We start from the raw sequence: 14163 nt of genomic DNA, 5'->3' as shown, positions 1-14163 counted from the left end.
GGGGGTAGGGTAGGGTGCAGTGGTAGAAGCCAGGAGAAGCAGGAGAAGGGGAGGGTGAGGGAATTAGGATTGGTATGTAAAATGAGAAAAGATTGTTTTAAAAAATAAACTAAAACCAAACAAAAAACTTGTCCAGGAATAGTCAGTCTCTAAATTTTACCTCCCATCTAATAATTTAAAATGTTTGTAATTCTGGGGCTGGAGAAGTGGCTCAGAGGTTAAGATCACTAGCTGCTCTTCCAGAGGTCCTGAGTTCAATTCCCAGCAACCACATGGTGGCTCACAACCATCTGTACTGAGACCTAGCGCCCTGCTCTGGTGTGCGGGCATACATCCAGGCAGAATGTTGTATACATAATAAACAAATCTCTAAGAAAAAAAAGAAAAACGTCTGTAATTCCAGTCAAGGGGGTGACTAAGGTTTTAATGAACTAATTCAGTGGGAAAAAACACATCAAATTAATTTCTTCTAGTTTTTGAAATGTGCAGTGTGTTGGTTTTATCTATTAATATCCTACTGTGCAATAGCAAGCCAGAACTCATTGTTTCTGTGTAACCACTGACTTAGTCCCAATGCATCTTTTTAAATTTAGAGTAAGGAGTTACAGCAGGCTGAGTCCTGGCCACCCAGCTGGCTTACACCTGGGGCCAGTGGGCTGCTTGTCATCCTGGCCACCTGGCTAGCTTATGCTTGAAATAATTACACAGAAACTGTATTCATTTAAATTACTGCCTGGCCCATTATTTCTAGCCTCTTATTGGCTAACTCTCACATCTTGATTTAACCCATTTTTAATAATCTGTGTTCACCACGAGGTCATGGTTTACCGGGAAATATTCAGCATGTCTGACCTGGTGGCTGGCTCCATGGCGGCTCTCTCTCTGCTTTCTTCCTCCCAGAATTCTGTTCTGTCTACTTGGCCCACATAAGTTCTGCCCTATCAAAAGGCCACGGTAGTCTCTTTATTCAAGCAACACATAGACAGACAACCTCCTACACAATGATATGACTGGATTAACAGAAGCAGGTACCACAACTGCTACATTATCTGCAAGTATTGACATGCTACAAGCATCTGCCATTGGATGCCAGAAAAAGAGTTGAAAGTCACTTAAAAGTTAGACATTATATTTTTTGTTCCTTGACAATAAAAACATATGTATATGTATGTATGTATGTATGATGCTTAAATTTTGTAGGTTTTTCCCCCTCCATTACTCTCTCTCACCTCCCTGTGTATCCCACTGAAATCCATTTTATTTTAAACAAGCCCCCTCCTGTGTTGATGTCTGTTCTTACCTACTAGCTTAAGAATAGGGAGCATGAACATCCATCATTGTGAGGGCATTTTCCTAAATATAGGCAACATGATTGGCTGCACCATTAAAATAAGTGACACTTTTCCCCCAGTATGCATTATTTTGTGATAGTCCCTCACTAAGGGGTGGGGCCTCATGAACTCCTCCCACAAAGAGTGATTGTCCCAGCCATGTGCTGGCTGAAGGCGAATTTAATTAATCCAGGCCAGTTGGTACAAGAAGATACAATTTTAATATAAAAGCACACTCACACACCCGGAGTTCAGCGATCCACTGTAAACCAGGAACAGGAAGCGGCTCCAGTGTCTGCGTCCCAATTAATTAGTAAAAACATTCGCCCGAGGCTGTCCCGCCCCAAAAGGCGGGGTCTCTCTACAGCTGGCCTTATGCAGGCAAACACAACCGCTGTTAGCTTGTGACTTCAATGGTCTTGGCATGTCCATGATATTGTTCTGTATCATAACTCTCCAACATCTAGCTATTGCACTCTTTATTTTAATTTTGAAAGTATATTTTAATTTTAGATAGAATTGTATCATTCCCCTGTCTTTTTCCTCCCCAAAAACTCTCCCAGTTATCCTCCCAGAAACTTCTCCTATGTCCCACCCATTCTTAAGTAATTTCTTCTTCTTTTATTATTATTATTTGCTATTTACATATATAGTTATGCACAAACATGTATAAATATAACCTGAGTCTATTTTAAAATCTCTTCCCTGTAGTCTACCTTCTATGATTTTAGAAAATACTATGCAAGCTGCCAGGGGAAGGAAGCAGAAAGTCCTTTCCAGCAGCAACTCCAATGAAACACAGCAATTACCAGCATGGCAACATATCTTGATATTTCATACATAACATATGCATGAAAGTGTAATGAGTGGAACTCACATGTTGATGGCAGGCAGCATATGTCGAATTCTACTTATGGTCCACTTTTTTGGTGGGGAGTACCTCTTCTGAAGTGTTCCCAGAGACATTAGAGGAGGTAATGTCAATGTGCAATCCAGGTACAAGCACTTAATAATTATTTAATCTCTGCAAATTGATCAGCTGTAAATCTCTGTATCAGCTACAACCTATTGAAATAGGAAGTTTATGTGATGAGGACTGAGAGAAGCATTATCTGAATGGTGTAAACATGAATGTTTGGAAGGCAGTTTGATATTATGTCTGCTTAGCAAAACAATGATAGCAATTTTCCCCAAGGGTCTTCAGCCTCTTTACTTAGAGACTTTCAGTACCGTTGATGGAGCAAGGCATGAGTTTCCTCCTATGGGATGGATCTTGAATCCAACAAGAAAGTAGTTGGTTGTCCCTATAAGAATAGCCATGCCATAATTGCACCAATCCCACATCTTGCCAGACAGGCAATCATTGTAGCTCATAGGGTGTATACAGTTGGATAGGACTGTTATGGCTTTTCTCTACTAACAATTTACACAACACATTATGGCACTATGAAAGTTACCCAGCAGAATAACTCTAGCTCAGATATAGCTTGATTGCACAATTCCCTGCAACTCAAGTATGTGGTATCTTAAACAATATGGTCTTATAATTTACTTATGGTAGGCAATCAAGGATGTTAGCTTACAGTGTTTTGGAGGTTCTTGGGGGCCTCCTTGACCAACAATTGGTAGGGAGGTATCACAATCAGGGTACTTGAATTTTCATTTAATAACTTAGGATTCTAGGAGGAAGTTTCTTGCAGGGTCTTTCAATTTCAATTTATTTTTTTCAGCAGATTTATACAAGGTGGTTTACATAGAGCTTTTCTATACATACTTAGCTTTGATTCATCTTCTAGTGTGTGGTGTTTTTTTATTTTTTATTTATTTTACATACCAACCACAATTCCCTCTCTTTCCCCTACTCCTACTCTTCCTTACCTTCCCCCAACTCCTCATCCACTCCTCAGACAGGATAAGTCATCATAGAACATTCATCCAGTAACCGATGAAAGCAGAGATCCACAGCTAAGCCATGGGCCAACCTCTGGGAGTCCAGTAGAAGAGAGAGAAGAAGGATTATATGAGCAAGGAGGGGTTAAGATTGTTATGGGGAAACCCACAAAAACAGCATACCTGAGCTTATGGGAGCTCACAGACTCTGAACTGACAGCTAGGGAATTGGCATAGCTTGGTCTTTTATGTGCTTCCATTGGGGAGTCAACAATGTCTGAAAGCCTGTCACATTTCTTGAGGCAGGACTAAGGCCCTCCTCCCTGTATCTAGGCTGAGCAAGTTATCCCCCCATAGGAAACAGACTCCAAAAAGCCAGTTCATGCACTACAGATAAATACTGGTTCTTTGGCCAAGGACCTTACAAACTGCCCAAATCATACAACTGCCACCCACATTCAGAGGTCCTAGTTTGGGCCTATGCATGTTCTCCAGCTGTCAGTTCAGTGCTGTGGGACAACAGCCTTGAACACTGTAAAGATTTGTCACTTGTATTGGTTTAATAAAACACTGATTGGATAGTAGCCAGGCAGGAGGTTTAGGCAGGGCAACCAGAACAGGAGAATTCTGGGAAGCGGGAAGGCTCTGTCTGCAAGTTGTCTCAGACATAGAGGAAGTAAGATAATAATGCCTCACTGATAAAAGGTATCAAGCCACATGGCTAACACAGATAGAAATCATGGGTTAATGTAAATATAAGAGTCAACAAGAAGCCTGAGCTAATAAGCCAACCAGTTTTTAATTAATGCAAGCCTTTGTGTGATTCTTTGGGACTGAATGGCTGTGGGACCGGGCAGAACAGAAACCTCTGTCAAAAAGAGTTCAAAGTCAGTGAGCTCCCACTAGCTCAGGCTAGCTGTTTCTGTGGGTTTGCTCATCATGGCCTTGACACCTTTACTCATATTATCACTTCTGCCTCCTTATGACTGGACTCCAGGAACTCTTTATCTCTATTTCTTGTTTAGAGACCATTAATTTCAAAATGGTATTTATTCATTCAGTATATGCTTTAAGAGAAATCTGCAGTAATTGTACTTGAAAACTAAAGTTCACACATACAAAATGCTCATATATTTGTATCATTAGAATCAACACATATAAGAGTAAACACCGTGTGACACTTTAACACCTGAAGGGAAAGATATATTTTACTTTCACTAGGTTGAATTGATAAAGGTTTTTCCAACTTCAAACAGAAATTATGTATATAATTATATTTCCTGAAATCTTTTTTAAAACTTCTTCTTCAAATCAACCTAGCATTAGCGTGCATTTCACTTGCTTTGACTCTGAATACAGCCATTTTTGCAAAATTACTTCCCTTTAATTAGGGATATGAAACGTACAGAAAAAAATTTGGTTCTTGTCATATGTCCCAGCTCAACTTGATACAGCTTATAGTAACTTGAGAAGGAAGTCTGAGACATTGCCCAAATCAGAATGACCCATGGGTGGCATGTCTTGAGTTTTAATTACCTAAAAAACATTGTAGTATCTTGTTAAGTTTGATTGCTATGCATTTAAATGAATCTATAAGCAGACTATTACATAGAAATTTAACACACCTGAGGAATTCTTGTGTGCATTCTAACTTTCTAAGAAATCCCATATATATGAGACCATATAGGCATATTGGTCTCCAATTCTGTTTTTATATGTGTTTCTTACCCGATATCATCTCTTTTGCATGAAAAAAAGGGAAAAGGTTTTCTGTTTATGTTGCTACCACAAATAAAAATTAAAAATAGGGTTCTGTTGTAATGAGCGGCAGGCTGCTTCCTGGCACCCGGCCGCCCTCATTGCTAGGTTATGCCCCAAAATAATTACACAGAAACTGTATTCTTTTAAACACTGCTTGGCCCATTAGCTCTAGCCTCTTATTGGCTAGCTCTTACATATTGATCTAGCCCATTTCTAATATCCTGTGTAGCACTACGAGGTGTCTTACCAGGGAAGATCTTAACCTGCGTCTGTCTGGACTGGGAGAATCATGGTGACTCCTGACTCAGCTTCTTTCTCCCAGCATTCTGTTCTGTCTACTCCGCCTACCTAATTTTCTGTACTATCAGGCCAAGCAGTTTTCTTTATTAGTTAACCAATGAAAGCAACAGATAAGATACAAGACCCACCTCCATCAGGGTTCTCTTGTAAAGCAAAATTGCATGTTGTATATATGTACTGAATGCCACAGAAATCATAAATATAATCATCACTCAGTGAACAATTAGAAGTTTACTTTATGGGAAAAAAATAGTATTAGCATGGTATTAAGACTCCCTAAACCAAATATGATAGTGTAGTTTTAACAAAGATCATAATTCTTCACAAGAAACACTCACCAGAACTCACCATCCTAATTTTCCTCAATCTGTAAATATTTCCAACATCCATTACACTATTAAAACAGAAGTTTAGTAATTTTTTTTTGTCTCACTTCTAATAGTCATTTTATTGTTTTCTTTCTTAATACCTTAAGGGAACAACATCTCCATTTCATAGACATAGTCTTGAAATCCCTTGTAGCTTGTTGCAGGAGACCTCTAATTTGTCTCTCTATCCCTACTTCATCCTTTTCCCAATCCACGTTTTACCTCTACAATAGTAAGAATGGTACCTTCTTAACATATAATAAATGTTGCCTTAAAATAAAACACAAATTTATCTTGTGTAGGGTACAGAACCAGAGAATTATGAGCCCCAGTCTTGATCATTGTTGCAGTACCATAGAGAAAAGTAAATTTTCTTAAGAAAGCTTATGCTTGGCCGGGTGATGGTGGCGCACGCCTTTAATCCCAGCACTCGGGAGGCAGAGGCAGGTGGATCTCTGTGAGTTTGAGACCAGCCTGGTCTACAGAGCTAGTTCCAGGACAGGCTCCAAAGCCACAGAGAAACCCTGTCTCGAAAATCCAAAAAAAAAAAAAAAAAAAAGAAAGAAAGCTTATGCTTCATTGTGGTTATATTTTGTTTGTGATCTAACAAATAAAACTTGCCTGAGGATCAGTGTGTAGAGAAAGCAAGTAGTTAGCCATAGAGGCTAGGCTAGGCAGTGGTGGTGCACACCTTTAATCCTAGTATTTCTGGGCAGAGACAGATGGATCTCTGTGAGTTTAAGGCCACAGAATGAATGGTTATACGAGATTGATCTAGTCTCAAAGAGAGCCAGAACCAGTCACTGGTGGCTCACACCCTTAACCCCAGTACTTGGGAGTCACATGCCTTTAATTCTAACACTAGAGAGATGGAAATAGGAAAAATATGGCTAGGTCAAGAGAGGAATACAAGGCTGGAGGAGACAAGAGCTCAGGGCATTCAGTCTGAGGACCTGTAGAGACAGGATACCCCATTCAGTCTGAGGATTTCATAGAGGTAAAAACCAGTGGCTGACCCCTCTGCTTATCTCAATTTTCAGCTTTCAACCCCTAATATTTGACTCTAGGTTTTTATTACTAAGACCAATTAGAATTTACACTACACTTCATTACTACCCAAATTTATTTAAATAGAATAGGCTAAATTATCCTAGGAATAGAAATTAATTAACTGTAATTAATGTGTCTCCTAGGAGTCAATAACATCTCAGAATTTCTAATTAGCTCTGAAATTTATAAAGAAATATCAAGTAAAATATTATAGATATTTTATTCATACAATTAATAATTACTTGCTATTTGTGGATAATGTACATGAAACAAAAGAAGTTATGTAATTATGTGCACTATATTTTCAATATAATTCTATATTGAAAGTATTATATACATTAAAATTTATGTAAGACGTTATGCACATTGTGCCAAATAAAATCCATATGTATAAAGTCCCTTAGGTTCTCAATCAGTGACTCCCACTGGTTCTTTCCTGAATGGTATCTTGTCATTTCTCAGTAGCACAATGCCTTCCTTCCAGAGTCCTTGCTCTCCCTTTTAGCTTCTATTTGACATCATTGAAAGTATAATCAGCAAGGTTCAGTGTTCTTAACTAACATTCATATCAAGTCCTGTCTCTGCTCCAATGTAGCCATTACAGTGAATAATTTTATGGATAGTTTGAGCCCAAAAAAGCCTAAAAGACCCATTATAGCCTATTGTGTCAAATAAGCTTGCAAAAAGAGGCCCTCAATTTGACTTTCAAATAGGGAGTGAAATCACTCCTTTGGATCTATGAAGTGCATGTTAAGGGTCTCTCAATACACAAAAATATGAGTCATTTTATTCTAGTTTATGAATGACTCATCTTGTCCAAATACTGCCCTAATCAGAGCCAAGAACAGTCTCTTATTGATTGATACATCATTAACTTTCTAGTCTTTAAAAATGTAAAAAAGAAAGTTCAGACTTGGTCATTTCCCAAAAACTATCTAATTTGTGGCACACTAAAGATGATCTCTTTAGTGGATGCTATCTACTAAGCCTTAAATTGTTTTAATTTTATGTAACAAGTAAAACAATACATTGACAACAGAGGTTTATATATTTCCTTGTGAATACCCTCAGTGTCACAAATATTTGCTTATGTTGGCTTTCAGACAAAGTGCAGATATTCATAGGCATTTTAGAAAACAAATGTATAGTACAACCAGTGTCCTGTTTCTAGGAATGATCTTGGAATTAAAAAGGATACAGCAAATTGAACAGTGTTAAGTTTGCTCATCACAAATTTTACAAAGTAGCTCAGCCTAATAGTATGTGGAAGTACTTATCAAACATTTTGCTTTCACATTTCCATCTATGTTAAGCAAATAAAGCCTAATGTCTGCAATATCAAAGCAGAAAGAATGCTTGACAAATGATTTTGGTAAACTGCCAAATAAGCAAAGCTGGAATTTATCAGGGAATATCATTGTTATGGAGTCTTGGAAGATGTTTGCATTTCAGTGCTAATCAACGTCATGGAGAGTATCTTTTTAAACATGATAATTTGGGGAGAGGAAGCTTACTCGTAAAAGCAAGCTCAAAGAAAGCATGTATCCATGTTGCCCTATATACAGAGTACTGAAGTGGTATGGAATATACTGATGATACTCCAGCTCCAAACATGGACCCTGAAGTCTACTATATATCTTTATATTCAGAGATAAGAAATAGTAAGTCCTAAGATGACAAAAAGACGAGATTTTATTGATATAGTGAATATGTAGCTGAATAGTCTGATCATAGTACTATTAACATTTTCATTTGATGATTAGAAGAGTATCCCTACCTGAATGGAAAAACTCCTGACCTTAATTGAAACAAACAACCCCATCTAAAAAATAGAAAGAAAGAAAGAAAGAAAGAAAAGAAAAGAAAAGAAACTGGTGACTGTGAATGCAGTTTTTTTGTAATCCTGAGATACAACAACCAAGAGATCAGGTCCAAAAGAGAACAGACTTCAAAAACCACATAAACTTGGTTATGCTATCTCAACAACCTTAACATATGGATCAAACTATCTAAAATCTATATCCCAACAAAAATTTCTAGTTATTTAATTGATTCATGTAAATAAATCTGTTATTGCTTGAGCTAGCTTTTCCAGCTTTAAAATTTAATAATCAATGGGCTATTTAGACAAAAGATTATGTAGGAAGATGGAGAATAGATAGATATAGGAGGAATAAGTAGCAACTAAAATAGCTTTAATGACATCAGAATTTTCTTGAGGCTTTGTAAGATCATTCCTAATACTGGGAGAGTGAAGGCGAAGGCGCAAGTCTAAAACAATCCCACACCAGTTTAGAATTATGATTAATAGAATGGATATTTATTTAAAGGGGAAAAAACTTACTGATCACTGTCCCAGACAACAGCCCTCTGCACAAACAGGAAGGGAGTCTAGTCGCAGGAAGCGGAGCAGAAAGTAAGAGAGAGTGAGAAGGGAAGTGGCTGCTTTTTTAAAGGGAGAGAGACCACGCCCCAATGGCCTGGTATCTCAGTGGCTATTGGCTGGAGGAGCAGAAGGACCTCCCTCAACAGGAGAGGGTATTTTAAACATAAATATAGAAAATGTTTAGTTCTCACAACTCGATAGTTTGAGTACCAAAATAACTTTATAAAGTTAAAAAAAAATTGATTTGACTCTCCATTCTACCGAGTAGCAGAAAAGTTAATTATAGATTTAGTTGTTTCAATTGTGCCCTGAGTGGATTTAAATATTTCCTTCTCTTTCTTTCAGACAGTGTTCAATCTCAGGGTACTTTTTATTGTATCATGGCTACAGTGGAGAAACTGAAATGATCACCATTTTAAAGCTGACTCCAACTGGATGAATTTTACCACTTTGTCTCTTGAAGTCAGCACTACCAAATAGGATACAATTGAGATGTTTAGTTAAAGATCCTGAATTCTCCATGAATACAACATGAGGTACACTGAAATTAATTCAGCCTTTCTAAGCTTCCTCTAAGCACTTCTGTGTATTGAAAATAATTCCCAGGTGTACTTCTCTGCCACCAAGATTCTGGAAAAACAAGGTTTGAAGTGTTGACCTTGTCTGTATTCCAGAATTGTTGACTGTCTTTTTATTCCAGTGAAGTGGGACCAAGCTATTGTAGGAAATCTGCTTTTCTGCATTGTAACTTGAGGGGCTGGCTTGTTTGTTTGTTGGGGTTTTTGTCCCCCCTAGTACCCCACAACTGTTTAGTCCCAAAGAAAATCACGCATAGATCTATAAGTTATAAAGCTGATAGGCCCATTAGCTCTAGCCTCTCACTGGCTAACTCTCACATCTTGATTAACCCATTTTTCTGATCTATATTAGCCATGTGGCTCAGTACCTTTTTCCAGTGGGGCAGATCACATCCTGCTGCTTTGGTGATCTGGACAGGAGTGGGAGAAATCCACTTCCTCCTGCTCAGAATTCTCCTGTTCTCATTACATCATTCTACTTCCTGTCTGGTTTTCCCACCTATATTTCCTGCCTGGCCAATCAGCATTTATTTATAACATGATTGACAGAATACAGACAATTCTCTGGCACCACTGCATAAAATGGCTACTTGCCATTCTGATTTACACATGAAATTAATATCTGATGTTTCTGCCAAGATAAAATTCCTATAGTAGCCAAATTATGTGGATTCCAGTGATTAGTATCTATCTACCCACTGGGGAAATGGAGCAAGCCTAATCTCTTAGCATTCTACAATTGCATCTTATCATACTCAATAGTAGCATATAAATTCACCCAATATAGAAAGTATTACATTTTAGGACAGTATTATGTCTGTAAACGCAATAACTGTATTATTGCATTTCTTATAGCTTGAACGCTGTAATCTTTGCCTTCCCATGAGAGAGGTAGGAGGTAGAGAACCTTAGTCATTTTAAATCTACAATGTCTTGGGGTAGAACTGACTGTGATGTCACTTTTCCACATCTAAGATTGTAAAAAAATTACAAATAAGATATATTAGGTAAAATATACTAAATAGTTACTATGGAACTAACTCAGGATTAGACATAGAAAGGAAATGAAGTTATTGAACAAATTTAGATGAAGACAGAGAAAGAGGAATAAAAGTCATAGTTTAAAATGGGTAAAAGACAAGCATGTTTTACTTTTAACATAGAATTTATACAGTCCCTTGAACTGGCTATATGGTATGGTTTATCGCAGTGTAGAACAGGCACAATTCAGTGTTAGAGTGGGGGTGTTTGAAATACTAAAGTTACCAGGATATGCATAAAATTACTCTCATGGTTCTAAACAAAAAATAAATACTAGCAACTTCACTCATATGAACAATGTCATCTAAAGTGGCCTTCCATGGAGAAATAGTCCACAATGTACCAAGAACCATAAAGGCTGAGATAATTATAAGTTCTAGAGGAAAAGGAAAAACAAATCTAATATTCTCATCTGAGTATTTTATGTTTCTAAATATTTGCTTCCATGGACAGAATGTATCCATGAATAGATGAAGTATTTTGTATTTTAAATATATAACCATTTATTGCTTGTCTTAATGTAGGATCATAAAACAAAAATTAAAAATCAACAGGAGATAAATCCTATATATTAGAGTCTCCTCCAAGTTATCATTCTATTTCTATCATAGAAATGTTTTTGCCTAACCTTCAAAAGCAAGTTAAGGTCCAAATGTCCTCCATCTAAGTATCTTGGAGTAAATGTTTAAAAAGCACATTCTTAGGAAGGAGATGTTGCTAAGAGACAGACCAGTTGCCTACAATGAACAACATGCTGGATTTGATCCTCTGCACTACAAGAAATTAAAGTTAAAGACTAAAAAAACATATATCTAGTTCTTATTCAGATTCTTTTGACTACACCCCTATAAATCTGTATTTTATCAAAGTCTATAAATTATTCTTAATAGAGTCTAACATTTGAATGTTGATAGCACAGAGTATTAGTTTATCAAAAGTCAAGACAGTGCTCATCTCAAATGTTGGGGAAGAAATAAATTTAAATTATTGTCTCAATCTGATATCATTTTTGACCCTAAAATCCCTGCAAGGTGCAACTGTTCAGTGTGTACATTATTCTCTCAGGATTTACCTTCTAAGTGGCATTTCTACTGTACTAATATTACAAGTTTTTAGCCAGAATCTATAAAAGAGAGTCAACTTAAACTAGGACTTCACTTTCTGATTTTTGTTTTTATGACTTTTCAAAAGTGAAGTGTCTACACCTCTGTCTTTCTGTTCCTCTGGAAATTCAGTATTAGCGGTTAGATTCTCAGCCCCAAACCCAGTAATTTTTCATCACTGAATGATGTACCATGGCTCTGGACAGTGTATTCTGGTTTCATATGGAGCCAGGTTGGGCACAGATTACTGGTGCTTTAAGGCCTTTCATTAATACAATCACCAGTGAAATCATGGAAAATTTCAAGTTCTACTAACTTACAGGAAATACAGCTAAAGTTTGGTCATCAATACTAGCAGTGGACAGTGGTGGATTGGTGCCTGTTGCTATGCCGAGACAAATCTTCTTTGAAGTGATGATTTCACAGCTTGTCTGGATTTCCTCAGCTTCTCTTAGTTGTCTCTTTTCAGGGAGGAACAATAAATAGTGCAATTGAATCATTTCTTAAAAATATTTCATGTTGCCACACAAAGCACATTTAGGCAGAGTGGGTTAGAGAATCCTTTCAGATTTATGTTTGTTAATTGAGTGATTATGTATTTCAGCAAAATATTCCAGGTATTTCAATATCTTTCATTTATTTCTAATGGATTAAAATTCCTTATAGTATACAAATGCCTCGTTCCAATGTGGATCAACATAAATTGCCATCAATAGGTGCAGTACATACAAGGGAGAAATACTTCTCATAGTTCAGGATAGCAGCAGACTTGAAGGCAGGTGAAGTCCTGTTTTCTTATAAGGAATACCTTTTTGTTGTGCCAGAGGGCAAATAATCAACCTCTCTTAGGTACATAAATTAAATTAATCTCATTCATGAAGGTTCTTCCCTCATTATCTAGTAAACTTGAACTCATAGATATCTGCCTGCCTCTGCCTGCCTCTGCCTCCCAAGTACTGGAATTAAAGGGGTGTGCCATCACTGCCCAGCATGAAATATTATTTTTAAATCCTTCATAATCAAAATTTAAAATTTTTAGTTTAACTTTTTTAGATTCTATTATTTATATTTTAAAGTCACTTAAGGAATACATAATTATTTCCAAATTCTAAAACTTAACCTTTCTTTCTTCCTCCTAATTCACAAATGAACTTTTACTTCCCCTTTGACCTATCAGTACTTAAAGTTTTAAGAGAATATAGTAGATTATCCTGCCACTGAAGGAATCTAGGCTATGTATGGGTAGGCATTTGATATAGGTAATGTCTTAGTATTTCTATTGCTTTAGAGAGACACTATAACCATGGCAACTCTTATCTCTTATAAAGGAAAGCATTTAATTGTCTTAAAGTTTCAGAGATTTAGTCCATATCATTATAGCAGGACATGGGAAGATGCAGGCAAATATGGTGCTAGAGAAGGAGCTGAGAATTCTATATTTTGATTTAAAAGCAACAGGAAGTAAACAGTGATGTGGGGAATAGCTTGAGCATAGGACCTCAAAACCCACACCCACAGTGGCACACTTCCTCCAGCAAGTTCATGCCCACTCCACCAAGGCCATACTTCCTAATGGTGTACCCCTTTTGGGGGTCATTTTCTTTCCAACCACCACAGGTAGCTTCTACCTATACCAAGGCTTCAGTACTCCACATATTCCATGCATATTCTGTTGCTACAATGAAATACCATGACCAAGGCATTTCATAGAATACTTTACTCTTGAAGGATAAAAGTCCACCATGGTGGACCAAAGTCATGGCAGCAGGATCAGGAAGCTTAGGGCTCACATCTTGAATCACAAGCATGAAACAGAGAAAGTAAACTCAGAATGATGAGAGTCTTTGAAACTTCAGAACCTTCATCTCACAAAGGACAGAAATTTTTTTTAGATTATAATATCTGAATGCTATTACTTAATGGATGAAACAGAAAAAAATGGCTAACTATTCCTTTATTATGCACCTTTAGCTTCTAACTAAAACATCTACTTTCAAAATTTATGTTGGAAGGAGGCCATTTGTTTCCCGACTTCTCAGATCCGAAATAATCAAACAGAAACTGTATTAATTAAAACACTACTTGGCCCATTAGCTCTAGCTTCTTATTAGCTAACTCTTACATCTTAATTTAACCTATTAATAGTAATCTGTGTATGGCTAAGTGGCTGTGGCTTACTGAGTAAAGTTCCATCTGGCTCCGGCGGGGGCTACATGGCTTCTCTCTGACTCTGCCTCCTTTTTCCCAACATTCAGTTTAGTTTTCCCCATCTAGCTCTGTTCCCCTATAGCTCTGCTATAGGCCCAAAGCAGTTCCTTTATTAACCAATGATATTCACAGCATACGGAGGGGAAT

This window comes from Microtus ochrogaster, linkage group LG9 (assembly GCF_000317375.1).
Source record: "Microtus ochrogaster isolate Prairie Vole_2 linkage group LG9, MicOch1.0, whole genome shotgun sequence".
Taxonomy (NCBI): Eukaryota; Metazoa; Chordata; class Mammalia; order Rodentia; family Cricetidae; genus Microtus; species Microtus ochrogaster.
The sequence above is the reverse complement of the archived record's forward strand: the minus strand, read 5'-3'. Positions refer to the sequence as shown.